The sequence below is a fragment of the Ursus arctos genome, unplaced genomic scaffold, assembly GCF_023065955.2.
Source record: "Ursus arctos isolate Adak ecotype North America unplaced genomic scaffold, UrsArc2.0 scaffold_6, whole genome shotgun sequence".
Taxonomy (NCBI): Eukaryota; Metazoa; Chordata; class Mammalia; order Carnivora; family Ursidae; genus Ursus; species Ursus arctos.
Genome location: NW_026623078.1, coordinates 15,511,444 through 15,530,513, shown reverse-complemented (window position 1 = coordinate 15,530,513; position 19,070 = coordinate 15,511,444). Strand labels below are relative to the sequence as shown.

Sequence of the window (19,070 nt, the reverse complement as noted above, 5' to 3'; positions counted from 1 at the left end):
AAATAATCCTCCTCGCAAGTGACCTTCCTTGCTAGCAATGACCACAGAGGCCACTCATCTTTTCCTGTTTTTCTTAGAGGCCCAATCAGAAGCGTGTCAACCTAGCATCCCACACAGTACGTACATCCCAGCTTCCAGCAGGCTCTCTCCTGTTCAGATGCTCGGGCTCTGAGCCTTCAGTAGCCCTTCCCAAGCCTGTGCTCTACGGATGGCTTGCTTGGCACACACACTGGGCTGCTTTCCCCAGAGAATCTGAGTGATGCTTTGGACAAATAACAAAATGTTTGTGTGGACTGCCTTGCTCTGGAAGTCTTGCTCTGGTGTTCCTGTATTCATCCTAATTACTATCACTTTTCTGAGAAATTGGCAAATAACAAGCTATCTTGCTTAGTGAGTTATTTTTTATTTTAATGAGAAGAAGCCCACATTTGAGTCAGATGACGGAGGGAATAAAGGAATGAAAGGAACCTAATTGAGGGACTCAATGTGATCTCTCAAGCAAAGCTAAAATCTGCCCCAGGAAATTCCAGGCTAAATGAGAATCTGGAACTGAAAATACAACCTGTCTTAGAATTGGCTGGTTGGAAAACATTTGTCATCTAGACAAGCAATGAGAGAAATTAAACAAGAAAAGTGCCAAAAGGCAGCAAAGAATAAAAATCTGGTTTTATTGCTTTACCTGTCCTAGTAGGCTTCGATAACTTCATTCTTTAGATATGTATTTCCTTCCTACACTTGGGAAAAATAGAATTCAAATAATCAATCACTTTCAAAAGTCCCAGGAAGCTTGTGAAATAATGATAATGATAATATTAATAAGTTGGCATGGAACCAATGAAAAGCAATTGGGTAAAACCTACAGTCTATGTGAAGGATCCTTTGTAACAGGGAGCCCCTAGGGACAATCCTAACTGACCTAACAACCATTTAATGACCACAGAAAAATAGAATGTAAAGACGACAGGGAGCTTTCAGAAAGAAAGCTTAAGTAGGAACACATTCCCTCTGTACTCCAAATATGGCAACATTTGTTTTATAGCCCTTGATAGTTTTTATAGAAACACTTTTCTATTAATATTCATTGATCTTTCCATACTGGAGTCCTACACTCTTCAATCTGTAATTTGGTAGAGGAAGAGATGGAACAGAGAGCTCATTCCTTGATGTGTTTTGGCGTGAAAATTTCTTAGAAATGTTGTTTTAGCTTTACATGGTTATTATTGTTTTTCTTTATTCTTCTCTTTCAAGTGAAACTAAGGAGTAGTGAAATGTATTACTTTGATGATGGTGGTGATGGTGACGATTACATTGGCTGTTTACTCTGCCCAGGCACCTGGCCAGGCATTTATAATCCTTAAAACAAGCCTATGAGACAGGCAATATTCACAGTAAAGATGTGGAAGCTGAGTCTTGGAGAAGGTAATTTTTTCCTGGATAAACTTGGATTTGACTGCAAGTCTGGCTGGTCCCATCACCTGTGCTCTTAACCTTTCATCTAGACTGGCTTCTCCTTTACAAAGAGGTACAAACAGTGGAATGCTCACAGGAAGGTAAAAGGAGGGAAAAGAGAAATAAAAAAAACAAGATAGTGTATAAAGTGGCCAAGTTAAAGTTTTCAGTCTGTCAGACTACATTCAAAGCTCAAAGATGAGGGCAGTCTGGTATATGCAAACTTAGGGCAGGTGAGGTTCCTGTGACTGGTCAACATTTAATCCATCCAACAGTATGCAAGGATGTCTCAGGGAGACACTCATAATGTCACTGAAAATCATAGTCAAATCAGTAAATTTCCGTGAAGGAGATTCACCTTCTTTAGCAAAACACATTTTTCAACTAATTTCCATAGATATTCTCTTATGAAAACTTGTTGAACTACTTCACACCCACGAGGATGGCTATTACAAAGACAAACAAGCAAAAAACAAACAAACAAAAAAGCAGAAAATAACAAGTGTTGGTGAGGATGTGGAGAAATTGCAACCCTCCTGCTCTGCTGGTGGGAATGTAAAATGGTGCAGCCATACGGAAGACAGAATGGGTGTTCTTAAAAAAATTACCAAACAAACATGGAATTACTCTGTGATCCATCAATTCCATTTCTGGGTATATCCCCCCCCCTCAAAATTAAAAGGTGTTTGTACAATATGTAACAGATATTTGTACATCCCTATTCATAGTAGTATTTTTCGCAAGAGCCAAAAGTTGGAAGCAACCTAAGTGTCCATTGATGAATGAATGGATAAACAAAATGTGATCTATACCCACAATGGAATATCACTGAGCCTTAAAAAGAAATGAAATTTTGACACATGCATGGATGAAAATTGAGGACACTACGTTGAGTGAAATAAGCTAGTCACAAAAGGGCAAATACTGTATGATCCCACTCATATTATGTACTTCGAGCAGTCAAATTCATAGAGACAGAAAGGAGAAGGGTGGTTGTCAAAGGCCAGTGGGAGGGAGAATGGGGAGTTGTTTAGTGGGTATAGAGTTTTATTTTTGCAAGATGAGAAAAGTTCTGGAGACGGGCGGTGGTGATGACTACACAACAACATGAATGTACTTATTGCCATTGAACTGCGCACCTAAAAATTACAATGGTGAGTCTTATGTTCTATGTATTTTGCACCCCCCCCCCCAAACACACACACATAAAATTGTCCTGGAAAGCAGGATGAACACCCAGCGAAGACTCTTTGCTGTGGGGAGAGCGGCCAGCAGAGCACTCATCACCCACCCACCTGTGCAATGCAGCTTCCGATGAAGGACGAGGTGTGGCAGCTCACGGCGGCACACCAGATGGGAGCACCCATGCACGCCTGGGCGGGACCAGACCAAAGCGGGAAGCAGCCACAGGTCCTCCCACGTCACTTCTTCCCCTCCGGCACCTCCTCAATCTAGCCTCAGCTGAACCTGGCCATCATGTGAATCATAGCTAGGGATTGGCAGGAAGGAGAGGGATTACCGATGATGCCTCAGGACAGAGTCAGACAGTTGTGACGAGGGTTCAGAAACTTTAGAATGACTCAGCTTGGGTTTATACAAAACGGGGGTGAGTTTCTTCTTGAAGCCTCAAGCTTTCCACTCTGCAAAACGGTGATGATAATCTTAGCAACCTGGTAAAGCCCAGATGAGAGTGACAAGGAGAATGGAAAAAGGCTCGATGCAAGATTATTGCTCCCGTGACTACTACTGCTACTGATCTTAATCACAGAAAGAAAGAGCCCAAATCCAGATTGGGCTCATAATGGCGAAATGACAAACAGCAGAGCTGATCTTGAGCCGAAGGACAAGTGGCGGGAAGCTGCCGGCACCGTATGCAAGTGCAGCCCCGGGCACGCCAGCTGGCAGCCCTCCGCCTGCCGGCTCCCTTTGGCTGAGAGGCTGCCACCAACCTTGGCAGAAGCCGACTTCCGGACCCTGCATGCCCAGCCCGCTCCCTTCTACCAACTGCCTGAGAAAGTAAAGGGATGACCTGCCAAAGATTCCCCCACCATCCCTGTCGTGAAAGAGACTCAGCACTTCTGCACAGTGGGTAAATGGCACTCAGGGATTGGAAACCGCCTTTGCTTACTGTCCCCTCTGCTACGTCAGTGTTGCTGCTATCACGACAATCTAAGTGAACTACTCCTCGATCTGTGGCTCACGAGCCATGCTCCTGCTTACCACTCTGAAAGGAGAACGAAGCAAACGGTTCACTCCTGCTCCAGCTGAGGGAGGAAAAGAGAAAAACCAATGCCTAATTTCTGAGCTTGAATACGGATCACCTCCGAAGTGGCATGTGAACTAACCCAGATATTCCCCCCAAACACCTCAAACTGAGAAACAATTCACTCTGTTCAAATGCCAAATTTTGCTCCGTGAGAACAAGATGGGAATGTTAAGAGACTTAAAACATTCCTGTTCTGATCTGGTTATCTGGCTACCGGAGGCAGAGGAAGGGCGGGGGTTCTCAAGTAAGGAAATAAAGTACGTAAAGGTTTGTCCGCAGAAATGTTTTGTATTGTTGTATGTATTAGTGAAGAATTGGAGAGTCTTCTTATGTTAATCTATAAGGGAATGTTAAGGAACTTGTGATATAATCATAGGAGTTGAATATTGTATGCAAAGATATGTATATGTTTGTGAAGGATTTTTCATAAAGTGAAAAATGACAATATTCAGTCCAATACATACAAAACAGCACATAGGGTACAAACCTAATTGAAATCAGAAATAAAATAGACGGTGATGAGTTGATTGAAAAAATGAGTGAAAGTTTAAAGAAAGAGCTCCCAGAAAAATAAACTGAAAGAATAAATATAGAAAAAGGTGTTTGACCTCATCTATATTAAATAAACATAAATTGCAATGAATGCTAAATTTGACTTACTGGACTGGATTAGAGAATGATAACAATATCTGCTTTGGGCAAGGGGATGAAGCAAAAGGCATTCTCATTCCTTTTGAAAGACTTTCAGGAATAACTATCAAAATTTAAAATGTATGCACACTTTTGGTAGATTCACAACCTACAATTTATCATTCAAACACACTTGCACACGTATAGAAACATGTAGAGAAGGCTCTTCCACATATACTGTTTCTTTTTTTTTAATAATATTTTTTTATTTTATTATGTTAGTCACCATACAGTACATCCCTAGTTTCTGATATAAAGTTCCATGATTCATCACTTGCGTGTAACACCCAGTGCACCATGCAATACGTGCCCTCCTTACTACCCATCACCGGCCTAGCCCATATACTGTTTCTTACAGTAAAAACAAACAAAAAACCCCCAGAAAATAACATAAATGTCCATCAATAACGCAATGGTTAAATAAACTACAGGACATCTATACAGGAGCAGAGATAAGCAGCTTTAAAAGAATGAGGGGGATCCTTCTACACTGATATAAAAAGTAGCCCAGATACATTAAGCTATAGAATTACAGCATGAGTACGTATCATGCATTTCCATGGGGGCTGGGGAGGAATGGCCATAATCTATGCTGGTACCTGAAAAGATGCATTAGAGTTGCTAAAATTGGGACCAAGCAGTCAGGGTTTTTAGTTTCTAAGCTATAGTATAGACTTTTCATTTTTTAACCCATTATCGATACAATATTTAAAAAATCAGTAAACAAATAAAATAAAACTGAAATATAGCATAAGAACACACAAAAAAGCTTGTAAAAAGAATAATAGCATCTGAATACTATTTTTTCATTTTTTTCAATAATTCTATCATAAGTGTGCACTGATTTTTTTTTAAAGATTTTATTTATTTATTTGAGAGAAAAAGAAAGCGAAAGAGATCACTGAGGGAGAGGGAGAAGCAGACTGCCTGCTGAGCAGACAGCCCGATGTGGAACTTGATCCCAGGCCCTGAGATTATGACCTGAGTGGAAGGCAGACAGATGCTTAACCAGCTGAGCCATCCACGTGCTCCTGCACTGACTTCTAATAAGGAAAAAACCCTATATTAAAAAAAAAAAAAAAGGAGATCTGATATGGATCACATTTTCCCAGAATATCCCAGAGCATAAACATTTGTTTTTTGTTATAGGAACCTTGAAAGACCTCCAGGATTATTCACTAAGTATGTACTCACATTTATATGATCGTATCATGCATGCAGAGGCCACAAGTTAACACAAAGCAGCTAGGGGTGTAACTGAGCGTCTAGTCACTTGTGGCTTCACTGGATACCACACCCAGAGGACACTCGAGTACATTAAAAGACTGAAGATCACTGTCGTTCCGAGGCAGGGTCTTCCATTAGCCTGAGGACGATCTTCCATTTATCTGCACCAAGTCAGCCTGCCCGCTAGGAGCCTGGGCCTGTTCTGGGTGCCGGGCAACTAAACATAAGCCCTACCTTGTAGAGTTTACTTCCCAGTGGGGCCGACAGACATACCCTGGGTCAGACAGCTAAGAACTGAAGACAATATACAAGCACAGGTGCTACATTTCAACTCCAACAAAATACTTCCAAGAACTTGCGTTTCATTGGCTGGAAAGAACTCCCGGGCAAAGCCTGAGCTCTAGCTCTGAAATTAATCCCTGACTTATTTTCCTGTGACCCATTTAAAGAAACCTACCATGAGATCTGATCAATTCCAAATATGCCTGAGACAGATTTGCTATCATCTTTATTTATATTTCAACCCTCTTGAAATAAGTTTCCAAAATAACATGTGTTTAAGAATGGAGCCCGTTAAGGTTGCCTCTCACGCTTGTTCCTTTCCTGACGATATGGGAGCAGGAGGGGGAGCTGGAAGGGCTGAATCTGAGGAAAAAGCATCGTCAAGTATTTTGTTCACCGGGTAGACTTCCTCTGTGCCTATTGACTGGAGGAAACAGTTACTGGTCTTCACGACCTCAAAGGAGAGAGACCTCCCCACCAGCTATAGGAAAAGAAGCAAGTATGCTTGACTACTGAACAACACAGGTTCAAACTGCACCGGATTCTATGTGGATTTTTGTGGATAAATACAGTACTATAAGTGTATCCTTCTTATGATTTTCTTTCTCTCTCTCTCTTTTTTTAAAGATTTTATTTATTTATTCGACAGAGATAGAGACAGCCAGTGAGAGAGGGAACACAAGCAGGGGGAGTGGGAGAGGAAGAAGCAGGCTCATAGCGGAGGAGCCTGATCTTTTTCTCTTTTTTAAAAAAGGACTTATTTATTTATTTATTTGAGAGAGAGCACACAGAGGCAGAGGGAGAGGGAGAAGCAGACTGCCCCCCGCAGCAGGGGGTCCGACACTGGACTTGATCCCAGGACCCTGGGATCATGACCTGAGCCAAAGGCAGACGCTTACCTTACTGAGCCACCAGGCACCCCCTCCTTAGGATTTGCTTAGTAACATTTTTTCTCTTTAGCTTACTTTATTGTAATACAGTATGTGATATGTATAACATAGAAAATATGTGTTAACTGACCTTATGTTATCAGTAAGGCTTCAATCTAGTAGTTATGTCTGGGGGGAACCAAAAGTTATATACAGATTTTCAGCTGCTTGGGGGGGGGTGTCAGTGCCCATAACACCTGCGTTGTCCAAGGGTCAGCTGTACTTTTCAAGATGTATGACCTAGAAAAACGATCACTCGCTGAATTCAGCAAATTCTCAAGTGAAGTGCTTTCCAGACGCATCCAAGCCCACAGGACACCTGCAGCTTGTCCTGGGCCCTGCTTTTTAATTACTGATATCAAAGAGAAGGACCCAGAAATCCGTAGATTTTAAACAAGGACCCAAGGGGAGTCTTATGATAAGGCAAGTCCAGGAAAGTCTGTGACACAGACTTCCACACAAATAAAAGAACAAACCATTTATGAAAAGATGGAACTTCTGAAAGCTAGTCTATGGCAAGACTACCACGGCAGGCAGATGGCCACCGTGGGGCCTTCAGCTCGTCTTCCGAGTGAGGCACAGAGCAACTGGAGGCTGAGAAGAGGAGGATGTTGATCTGATTTGGTTTTGAGAGCAGCACTCTGGCCGCGGCATTACACATGGGCTCTGGAGGAAGCAAGAGCCAAAGCACAAGACTCATTAGGCAGCTTCTCAGTAACTTGTTTTGAGAGAGAGCATGGGACTTGGGTCAGTGACAACGCCGGAGGAATTAGGAACGTGAATCTGTTGGAAAGGTAGAATCACCTGATTTGCTGAAGGACTGGATGTAGGAGAAAGAGGGCCAACAATGACTTCAAGGTCAGGGCCTGACGAGTGACTGGAAGGATGGAGGGACCGCCATCAGAAGGGGAGAAAGCTCGGGGTGGCAGGTTCTGGAGGGGGAAGGACCGGCGCTCAGTTCGGGCAGTGCTGAGTCTGACGTGCCTGATACACATCCATGAGGAGATGCTGAGTCAGCACTTAGCTCAGGGGAGCAGACAGAGCGAGAGAGAGAGACATTTTGGAAGACTCAGATATAGACAACTGTGCTGGGTCAAATAGAGTCCCCCCTCAATTCATGGTCACCTGGACCCTCGGAATGTGACTTATTTGAAAATAGGAGTCTTTGTAGATTGAATTAGTTAAGGATCTCACCATGGAGTCCCATCCTGGGTTTAGGGCAGGTCCTAAATCCAATGACCGGTCGGTGTCCATGACCGGTGTCTTGTAAGAGAATGGCAGAGGGGGATTTGAGACATGGATGCAGAGGACAAGGCCTGTGAAGAAAGAGTCAGAGTGAAGCATTGTTGCCACAAGCCAGGGAGCACCAGGAGCCAGGAGGTGGACAGGCAAGGAAGGGTTCCCCCTGACCCCCCGAACCTTTGGAGGGAGCACAGCCGAGCTGACATCTTTATTTGGGACTCCTGGTGCCCAGAACTGTGAGAGAATAAATCCCTGATGTTTTAGGCCACCTAGATGGTGGGAATTTGTTACGGCGGCTCCAGGAAAGTGACACAACACTTTCAATGGGATCACTTAGGAGGTCAGTGTGGAGAAAGAGAAGGTCCTAGGGCTGAGCTCTGGGACCCTCCCATGTTTAAATGTTGGGAGATGAGGAGGAAATGGCCAGTGGGAATGGCATCCCAGAAGCTAAGTGAAGAGAGCATGTCTGGGAGGAGGCAGGGACCAGCTGCCCCAACCATTGTCAGCAGGCAGAGAAGAGGCAGAGGAATGCCCTTGGACTCAGTGTGGTGGGATCAAGCACAACTTGCCAGGACCTGTATGGCTAAACTGTGCCGAGTTCAAAAGTAGGAGGAAGGAAAGGAATTGGGAAAAATGAGGATAGTCCTTCCAGGGCTTTTGACCCTACACAAAGGGAGGAGAAAAATGGAGGTGGAGGTAGGTGGAGAGAGAGATGGAGGAAAGGGAGAACTTGTAATTCCTTTGAGACTGGCACAGAAATGAGGGGGAAACACTAATGCGGAATTTCTAGAACTATGTCTTGAAATGGCAAGACGGGATGGGACCTGGTGCTTGATGTAGGGTGCTGTCCCACCAGGAGGAGGGGGGCGGCTTTCTCCTGCTGGCAAAAGAGACAGCAAAGAAATCCACTGAGGGAGGGAAAGGGGAGAAGGTAAGGCTTGGGGGTGGAGGAGGAGGAGAAGGTGAGAAACAGCTGTCTGGGAGCCTGAGGAGTATTAGGCACCTCCATTACTGGACTTGAATTACAAGTACAAAAAGCCAGTGTGTCACATCAGCATCGGTGGCAGCTGTGAGATATAGAGCCAAAACAGGTAAAGAGTTAGACGTAAGGAACCTATGACAAAGGGAGAGCCCTAAGTGGGTCTGCAGAATCCTGGTCAGAAGAGAAAGAACGAGGGGAGTGGAGACATGGGAACAGTTGGAGGGTTCGATGGGTCGGGAGTGCTGGGAAGTGACTGCTGGAGGTGGAGTCCCGGGGGGTGGGGTGGGGATCCAGACAGATGGGGGCCAGTGGACCAGCTCGGACTTGTGGAGGGGTACAGCTATTGGTCATCAGCCTATGTGGGGCAGTGGAGGAGAGAGGACAGAGTCCTGGAAGAGAGAAGTCAAAAAACAGAGAGACAGGCCTGAGTCTGAAGGCTTACCTGCCTGGATCCCTACAAACAACGGCAGGGTCTCCAGGGGCTGGAGGGAGAAAGGGCTGAAGCATGGCAGTGACAAGTGTCCAGGGATCCAGGGACAGCTACAATGAGCAGGGAGGGTGGACCTCAAAGCTGGGGTTCCTGGCGGGGGTAGGCAGGGAGATAGAAGGTCTGGATCTTCCATAGGAAGAAAGTATGAAAATGATCTTCATTAGCAAATGTGCAAGCAGTTGGTTCTGCAATACAAGGTGTCACCCAGACAATTATGTTCTAGACACGGGAGGAGATGTGGATAGAACACTTGACAGGAGCTGGAAATCCTGACGTTGGAAGAAGAATCAGCCAGCCCCATTGCCACTTGAATTCCAGTATTCTCGCCTCTGTTGGCTGCTGCAGGCACAGACACAGGGCTCTCCCCAGCCCCAGGGAGAGGCCGCCAAAGGATCCGAGGGACACAGTGGAATGAAAACCTTGCTCGGTATTCCCCCCCCCCCCAAGTTTAATGCATCCGCTACTGGCTTCAGTGTTAAACCTTTCCCTATAATTTCTCATTCCTTCTGGCATTCTCTATTCCACTGACAAGGAGAAACAAAGCAGCTCTTTGTCTTTGCATCAAGGCCCAGATACTTGTGTTCTACTTCCTTCTTCTTTTCTCACTTCTATTTAGACCAACAAGGTAAGTTTTGTGCAGGAAAGTAAACACACTTGGAGGAAAAGAAAGAATAAATGTATCAGGAAAATATTTTACTGCTAAATACACTTGAATAGTGACCCAGAGCTTATGAAGCAGAGAATAAAGAAATTATTGTCTTAAACTGAATATAGGCAGTCCCCACTTTGGTCAACATAGTCATTCAACAAATATTATTGAGCACCTACTATTTACATGGCACTAAGTGCTAGGGATACAAAAGGTAAACTGAAACTTATCAAAACATTTAAACTGCTGTAAGCGGTCTGAAAGAAACGAACAGGAGGCCAAGATAGAGAAGAATGGAGTGAGCAGGGGTTTGGGATGGAATTATTTTAGGAGGGAAGGTCGGGGAAGGTGTCCTTGAACAGGAGGTTGGGGGGGGGGGCATGGAAGAAGAGGTAGCTTCTGGGAGGAGGCTTGGGAGAGGCACTAAGATAGAACAGAGGCTGGTGGGCTACCAATAGGAATAAGGCAGGATGCTGGGGAGTTGAGCTCATAGGCCATCAAGACATTTCACAAATGTGATGGGAATCCATTGAAGGTACGAAGCAGGGATTCAAAATCATCCTACTGGTGAGACACCTCAAGCGGTCTACCTCACAGGGACAGAGAAGAGACGGGTGGTTCCCAGGGGCCGGGGAGACAAGACAATGGGGAGTTCGTGTTCAACGGGTGGGGACTTCCAGTTTGGGAAGATGAAAAAGTTCTGGGGATGGATATTGGGAATGGCTGCATAACAGTGTGGATGCACTTCATGCCACTGAACTGTACACTTAAAAATGGTTAAAATGGTAAAATTTTATGTTATGTATATTTCACCGCAATACAAAACGCACACATACATTTATGTAATTGGCCTTGCCTACTCCATGCAGCTTGGGAGGAGGAAGCCAGAGACCTTCAGAAGAGGTTGCCAGGTAAAATACAAAGGGAACACTGCTACTAAAACATTGTTCCTTGTTTACCCGAAAGTCACATATCACTGGGAGCCCTGAATTTCTCCTCCCTCAGTCCAGCAGCACAGGTAATAGGCAACCACCATTGTTCAGATGAGACTTGATGGTGAGTGGGGGGAGGGAGATATATTTCAGAAGAAGGAACTGAGAGGGTTTGTAAGAAGAGAGGCTCCAGGAGCTGCCTCTGGAGTAGGGGAGGAATGGGGGGAGGAAGCCAGGCTGGGAGGCCCCTGCAGGCTGACATCCTGGGGACTGCAACCTCCCTGGTTCTGGCTGCTGCCCCAGGGCAGGAGCCCTGGGGGCTGCAGGAGGGGGCCAGCAAGGGGTTTTCTAGAAAGGGTGTCCTCCTGAGGAGCGGGTAAGGCCACATGGTGGCACGTACTGCTCAGCTGCCCCCTGGCGGCCCCCTCCTTGCTGTGGCATCTCTGGCCCCCGGGTTCCTGGGGCAGGACCTCAATCTGGCTGCTGAGCTGCACCAGGGAGATCAGAAATGCAATTTCCCTGCTGCAAGACAGCGAATGAGGCCTCTGCTATGTTGGGCAGAGGCTGTGAAGCCACCACAATTAAACCGGGGAAATGCATTCCAGGCGCCAAACTGACCTCAGAATAAACTCTGAAGACAACAAACTGTTCTTAAATTGGGGGGGGGGGACTTTTGGTGACTTAATTTAAAAAAATGTTTATATTTTATGAAACTTCACGACCAATGTAACAGTCTTAAGGCCCACTTTCCAAGGACGGGGGAAGAAAGCTTTTTTTCTACAGCACACTACAGAAGCATATTTTTTTTTAAAAAGATCTATCATTTAAAAATCTCTCTTTAAGTAATTTTGTTTCATTTTTTTTCCTTCATAGAAAAAAATCAGTATGAACTTGCTTTTGAAAATAAAGACTATCCAATTGCATTGAAATAAGGACAGAAATCAGTGTGTGGCTAGGGAATGGTGGGGGAGGACTGAAAGGAAGGCCAGGACGGTGAGGAAGAGCCAACCAGGTTGAGACAGGAAGCTCTACAGACAAAGGAAAGATTCAAAGAACTGGGAGAAGGGGGGGAGAACCAGGAACAGAGAAGGGCATCGAGATCAGGCCTCTGGTTTTCACCTACACTGCTACACTCACAGGGTGTAGCCAAGTTCCAAGATCTCCAAGGACTTCCTTGTTGCAAAAATCCAATGGAAGTTCCCACCTCCTCCTTACAAGGCTGTCTCCCAGGACGCAGCTCCTGCTGTCCCCAGGCTGGCCTCTGTCCTCTGCCTGGGGCTCTGCTCCCTTCACCCATTCTCCCTGGGAAGTCATCAAATCCCCATTGAAAGGACGGTCTGCAGCTCCTGTCCCCCCTCCAGCTCCTGTCCACAGCAAGTGCCCTGAGGGCATGTGAGGGGGGGTGTGGAGGCACAAATACTTCCTTTTAGATGGAAAACAGTTAACTGTGCCTCCAATGTAACTCAAAAGAGGACAATACTTCCAGTTTCTCTCAGCCCTGTGTCCCCCCTCCCATTCTTTCCACACACCCCATTTGCACCCTTCATGCCCCTTTTCTGTGTCCTTATGCACCAAGTTCCCTCAAAGACTCCTCCCTACATCCAACCCCTCCCAGGCTAGCAGGGCTAACCCTGGCTCTTAGGGTCACCTCCTCCAGGAAGCCTACCTCTTCCTGTGACCTCACCCCCTGGGTTCCATCCTGTTGCACGTGCTCTGAAAGCAGCCTGCAGCACCCATCCCAGAAAGGCCTTGCCCTATTCCTTGTGCGCCATCCACCGCCGTTACTGATCCGCCAGGCTGCTCTCTCTACATGTTTGTGGGTGAAAAGGGGGGAGGTGTCCCAAGAGGGTGAGGGGAACATGGGGAAAGCAAGCCAAGGGCTTCAGACGAAGATCAATCAGAATTCACACACTCTGCTGCTCTTTTCAAAGTGCTCCATCTTCATTTTAAAATTGTGAGCAGCTGATAATAAACTCTGCCCACTCCTAAACTACTTCATTTTAATTCTGGCCTTGCAGGCTTCCGCGATGAGTCCCTAAAGAGGAAATTATTTTGTGACTTACAGTAGCACTGATCAGAAATTGCCACCCGTGGACAAAATAATTGAGCTAAGAGGAAGATCTGGCATGCAGACCAGAAGTACCACGTCCTCCCTTTTACATTAGCTTAAGGCTTCTCACTGCTGCTAGAAAGCCTTCCAATCAAAATTGAAATAAGCGTAACAACGTCTGCCTTCCTTGCTATTTTAAACAGCCAGTCATGGTTGTCCTCCATGTAAACCCACTAAACATCCCCACCCCCACCTAGCAAAGTGGGGAAAAAGAGGGTTCTCGTTTTATACTATTTTTAAATGACAGTTTCCCATTCTTTCAACTTTTTCAGAAGGAAACTGCCTATGATCCAGTTTTGCAATTCTGAAAGGACCTCTAGTTTCATTTGCCCATTTTGCAAGTTTTCTTTTCTTTTCTTTTTTCTTTTTTTCTTTCTTTCTTTCTCTTTTCTTTTCTTTTTTTAAAGATTTTTTAATGTATTTATTTGACACACACACACAGAAAGAGAGCACAAACAGGGGGACAGGCAGGCGGAAGGAGAGGGAGAACAGTCTTCCCGCTGAGCAGGGAGTCCGATTCAGGGCTCTATCCAGGACCCTGGGATCATGACCTGAGCCAAAGGAAGATGCTTAAGAGACTGAGCCACCCAGGCGCCCCTTTGTAAGTTTTCACTGTCAAAGTTTAAGTCTCAGACATAAAACTCACTATACAAAACAGATAAAGAGAGCATTTACAGGCTCCAGGGTACTGTATCCCTGTGATACATCCATCGTCCTTTACGTACGGCAATGTCAAAATCTCACATCAGTGTCCTCTGAACGCCCCAAATCATTCATTTCACTTTCGGGTGATGATTCACATAGATACCCTCAGTAGATTTTCTTAGTCGTGGAATTTTAGAGTTGGAGCATCAGGCTGTGGGAAACCTAACCTATGTCTCTCATTTTACAGATGAGGATGGGCGTACGAAATGACGGTGCCCAGGCAGGAGCAGGTTTTCCAGCCCTGAAGGCTCAATGCCTTCTCCTCTATACACATCAGCAATAGCTCAATTACATCAATAGCGATGTTTCTCATATTCTGTACAAAGAGTTAGCCGCCATCTCCATATTTTATCTTGGGATTTACATTCTAAGCCCTGGCTCCTTAGTAATGCATCCTGGGTGACTACCACGCCCCATCAGCCTGCGCAGTGCGCCGCTCAGATTATTTTGTAGAATTAAATATCTCTTCCGTGCCGGCCTTTTCCCCCTCTGAGGATACGTCCATGCTTGAAAGGAGAATTGGCAACGTGGGGCCTCAATACGGAGTCATGCATGAGAATTCCAGGGTGAAGAAGTGAGACCAAATATGGACTGGAAAGGAGATCTGTCCTCCTGGCTACGGGGCAAAACAAGTCTGCGACCTGAGGATTTCCCTTGCCACTGGATCTGATTCATTATCTCCACGCAATTCTTCCTCCAGTTTAAGTAAATTAAATGGGACGACACCATGAATCAGGGGTTGATTAATAAAGGTCTGGAAAATAAAGCGGTTGCTTCACTGTATTATGGTGGGGGAAGGGGGGGTGAAGGGTAGCCATGAGCTGCAGAATGAGAACCTAACTTATCTTTTAGGTTCTTTACAGAGAGGTAGAATGAGCAGACACATTATGGTATTGGCAAATACTCTACGAGCTTCTGCAGCAAATTCCTTTCAGACACTCATTTACCACCAACAGACTGGTGGGTCCCAACCTACAGTTATTGCAAGGGATTCTCAGTCTATGTCTTGTTTTCTCAGTCAGCAGATACTATAATGAGGGAGTACTTTAAAAGCTCTGATGGCAAGTGGCCTTCTTACTCAAAAAGGTTGAGAATTACAGGGATGGAGATTTCCGACCTTCCTCAGTTTACCAAATTCCAACTTAAAATGTGTCTTAAATGTAATGGAGGGGCAAAATATAGTTGAGCCTAATCACTATGTGAAAGAAAGATCTATGTTTGGCAATAGATATTTTTTGGGGAAGGAAGCTAGATATCATTAATTCTGATAAGCAAAACCCATCAAGGGGTAAAAATGCGTTAACAGCACGGTGTCAGGTACAAAACAATCCTAGGAGCAACTCTGACCTTGGAATGCAAGTGTGAGACAGCGCAGAGGGAAGGACAGGTTATCTAAAGTCAGAAGACCCAGGACTGAGTCCAGCAATTCCAGCCACTAGCTCTGTAACCTTAAGCCCAAGGTCACCTCCTCAATTGTTAAATGTAGTAAATAAAGATATAAATGCTTTCAAGGTAGTTGGGCTCAAATTAGATAATGGACATAGAAGTGCTCTATCAACTGGAAGGAGTTAAAGAAAGGGGACTTGCTGCCACAATTGTAACAAAAACGGACTTTTCTGTTTCTACTGCAGTTTTACTCACACACATTGTCCATTTCATTTTTGGTCATTTTTGCCCTTCAGTGATGTTGCCATCAAAGACCAAGAAACGCTTTGTTTCGCTCGTCCTGAATGACAAGATGATTTCTCTGACTGCCATCTTGCAACTGTGGATTTCCCACTTCTGTCCCCTCAGTTGTACAAGTCTATAATTCCACTTCCACTTCCCTTGAAGGGATTTCCCACAGATTTCAACCCCCTGCCTTTTCAAGTTCATTTTTCTTCTCTCGCAGGAGGCAAAGGCTGGGAGGGAATTATGCATTATCTCTGCTCTGAAAGTATTAAACTTCTTCCACCAGGGGTAATTTTCCAATTTTAGCACAAAGAGCACAGCATCGCTTCATTTCATACCAGAGGGAGAGCACTGGTAGAGCTACTTTAGTTGGGATTTCTTCCTCTCCATTAAATGGCAATTGAGCTGAGAGACAGGTTGCACAGAGTGAATTACGCTTGGGCTCAGAAGAGCTTTTTAGGACTCATCCTGAGACAGGAAGTGATGAAATCAGCTCTCACATGAACGAGAGGCTGTCATGTGCACTCACCCACTTCCTGTCTCGACTGGTGTAAGGGGAGGATGGTGAGGGGAAAAGCAGAGCTTGGGGAAGTAGGTCATGGGGAGAGGGAAGAAGAGGCTGATGAGAGGCTGTGGGAAAAGTCCCAGTGCTGTCCCTCACCCTGATTCCCTTATCCTTTTGGGGCTGAGATTAAGTAAGCTGGTTTCTTTCTACTCTCCACCCCTCACTGCGAAAAACAGCTGAGTTTAATTATATCTTCTTGTGCTCTTTGATACTACTGAGAATGCTAACAGAAGAAAGTACAAACTACAGCCTGCTCGTTGTTCAGTTTAGAGTTCAAATATGGACTCATATAAATCCTTCTGCTTTACCCTATGTCCACGCTAAAGAGTCAAGTGGAAGAAGGTATAGGAAGGATGGTTCATTCCAGTATGTGGGCACCAGGTATCCTCGATCACCCTGGGCCATCATTATGTACATTTATTATTCTCATCTTATCCATTAGGGAGAAGTGATGGAGTTAACTGGCGGCACACGATGGAGAAGAAAAGGGGAAAAAATTCAGAGATGACTTTCTGTATATAGAGAGAATTTCAGAGGAGTGTTGGTAGTACCGGTCACAAAGGGAATTGACAATATCATGGTGGGAATGCACATCGGGTATAGACAGAAAGCCATGTGTAAGATACATGATTTCAGACTGAAAGTGAGACGTGCAGGCCCCACTCCTTGTTGCCAAGGTTCAGGCCCTCTTCTCGTGTTATCAATATCATAACAAGAAAAGTCACAAGCAAATGAAGAAGATGGTAATTAAAGGTGGGGCAACATGGGGTCGCAGGAGGTCCACCTTGAGGGAAGGATTGGGGAAGAGTCTGAGTGAGGTTTGCACCATGAACAAAGATGGACTCAAAAGGAGATCCTATTTGGTTGCCAAAAAAATGAATTTTGTGAAGAACCACATGCTTAGTGACATCGTGGGTGGTGCTGACCTGCTGACTGTCCCACTGACACTTCACCCTCCATGCACTTAGACTGGATGTCCCACCAGTTCTACCCAGTGGCCCCTGCTAAGAAAGAGACACTGGCAGGGAAACACAAGCTTATCTAGCAGGAGCTGAATTTGGAACACTGGTTTGGTGGTGGCCTTGATTATCCCGGGCCCCTCCTCTCATTGTGGGAGGAGGGGGGGGCTCAGCCCCATCACAGTTGACAGGGGAGTCAACTGAAGCCACCTGGAACCTACAATTTCAAAGTCATGGTCAATGCCAGGCTCTGGGATAATCTTCCTTGCAAACTACAAAGTTTTAGAAAGTACCTTTTCCCCCTAACTCATTTGTAAGTTAGAAAAAAATTACCTTTTTTAGCAATAGTAGTAAGGTAGAAAGTTAAAGAATAGATACAGAGACCCTGAGTTCGACCATAAAAACTTTGACTATGTTGAGATAAGGCTCTTCATAAGGTAAGCCATGCAAAATCAAATAAAAAATACTCATGTGACAAAATAAAGTCCTTTTCCAGGTATGTTACATACCCTGGTATGCATAATTTCCATAAAACTGTAGCTCCTATATAACCCTATAGAACTGTAGGCACACACAGATCAGACCCTCAGCTGCACTTGAACTATGACCACTCATGCCTCCAGGCCACATGCCCCACTTTTCCATATCCCTGTCAGCCACCCCCTTCCTTTTCTGAGAATTGGGTACAACAAACCTTCACTATACTCCTCAAGTGTCTCATCCATAGGGGATGCCTAAATCACCACCCCAGTCAAGGGCCTCCTTTATCAATGTTGAGTGTGACACAAGTTTATCAGTTAACTGCTGCTTTCTCCATTTCCTGACTCCCTATCTACATAGGATCTAGAGCTGCATTCATCCAAGTAATCATTCCTCTTACTGCAGAGCAGTGGTTTTCAAACTATGGTCCTGGAACCCTTGGAGTCCCTAGAGGAGCTCAGGGGCCAGTGTAGAGAGTTTGAGTAAAGTCAGAGCTATTGGACGTTTTCCCTTCCCCCAGTTCTACCATAGCAATCTTGTTTCATTCCATCTTAGATGTTGGGGTTCCAGATCAGCCTTGAATTTCTTACTCAGATAAGGAACCCACTAACACTTGCCAAGTTTGGATAGATGAGATGGGGCCTGAGCTGGGTGACTTCATCACACACCTCTACCAGAATGATGAGGACTGTCATCCCCAAGATCCCCTCAGTTTCCACCAAGAGGCTCTGAAGTGTTTGTGTCCGTGCCGATGTGATTAGATTAGACCCCCAACAACATCTCCCAAAAATAGGAATTACCATTCCCATGTGATGGGTGAATAAACTAACCCAAAGAGGCAAAAGACTTCCTGAGCGGCTATGGTTATCGAGTCAGAGCCACGAGCCATGATACACGCCAGTCTGCAGATGTCGAACCCCAACTCTGTGCATGATATTGTACTGTAGAATATGTGTTCTGATCCTCTCTTACTTGAAGCACTTTACCTGCATACTAATTCATTCCTTTGATCTCACCTTCCCAAGAAGGCCTTATCAATTTCCCAACTTAAAGAGGGTCTGAGGGAAGAAATGGAAATAAGAAATGAAGATCATAAAGGGGACCCTTTTCCAGAACTTCTGGAAATCCCTTGTGCTACGTGGCTTTATGGCACATGACCTTCCCAACATGAACTACCCACGGCCAGTATTGAGAAACAAAACAAGCAAATTACTGAAAATGACTAATAGACACAATTAGACTATTAATAGTAGCTGGCATCATTTCCTTGACACACCAGGTACATTGCTGGGTTTCTGGGTAACTTCCTTCTGCCCTTAAACGCGTTTCAGGAAACATGTGATTCCAAACTAAACAAACCTGCAACTTCTAGGCTAGCACTAGAAATATTATAAATGAATATTTCTTAGAACCCTAAAGATGTATCCAATGAAAAGGACTGG

General features: G+C 45.0%; 1 protein-coding gene across 4 annotated transcripts in view; it reads right to left on the bottom strand.

Moving 5' to 3' along the window:
- The window catches only part of LYN (LYN proto-oncogene, Src family tyrosine kinase), a 117,845-nt gene that overhangs the window by 18,979 nt on the left and 79,796 nt on the right, over window positions 1-19,070 (bottom strand). The gene's annotated exons all lie outside the window — the stretch shown is intronic.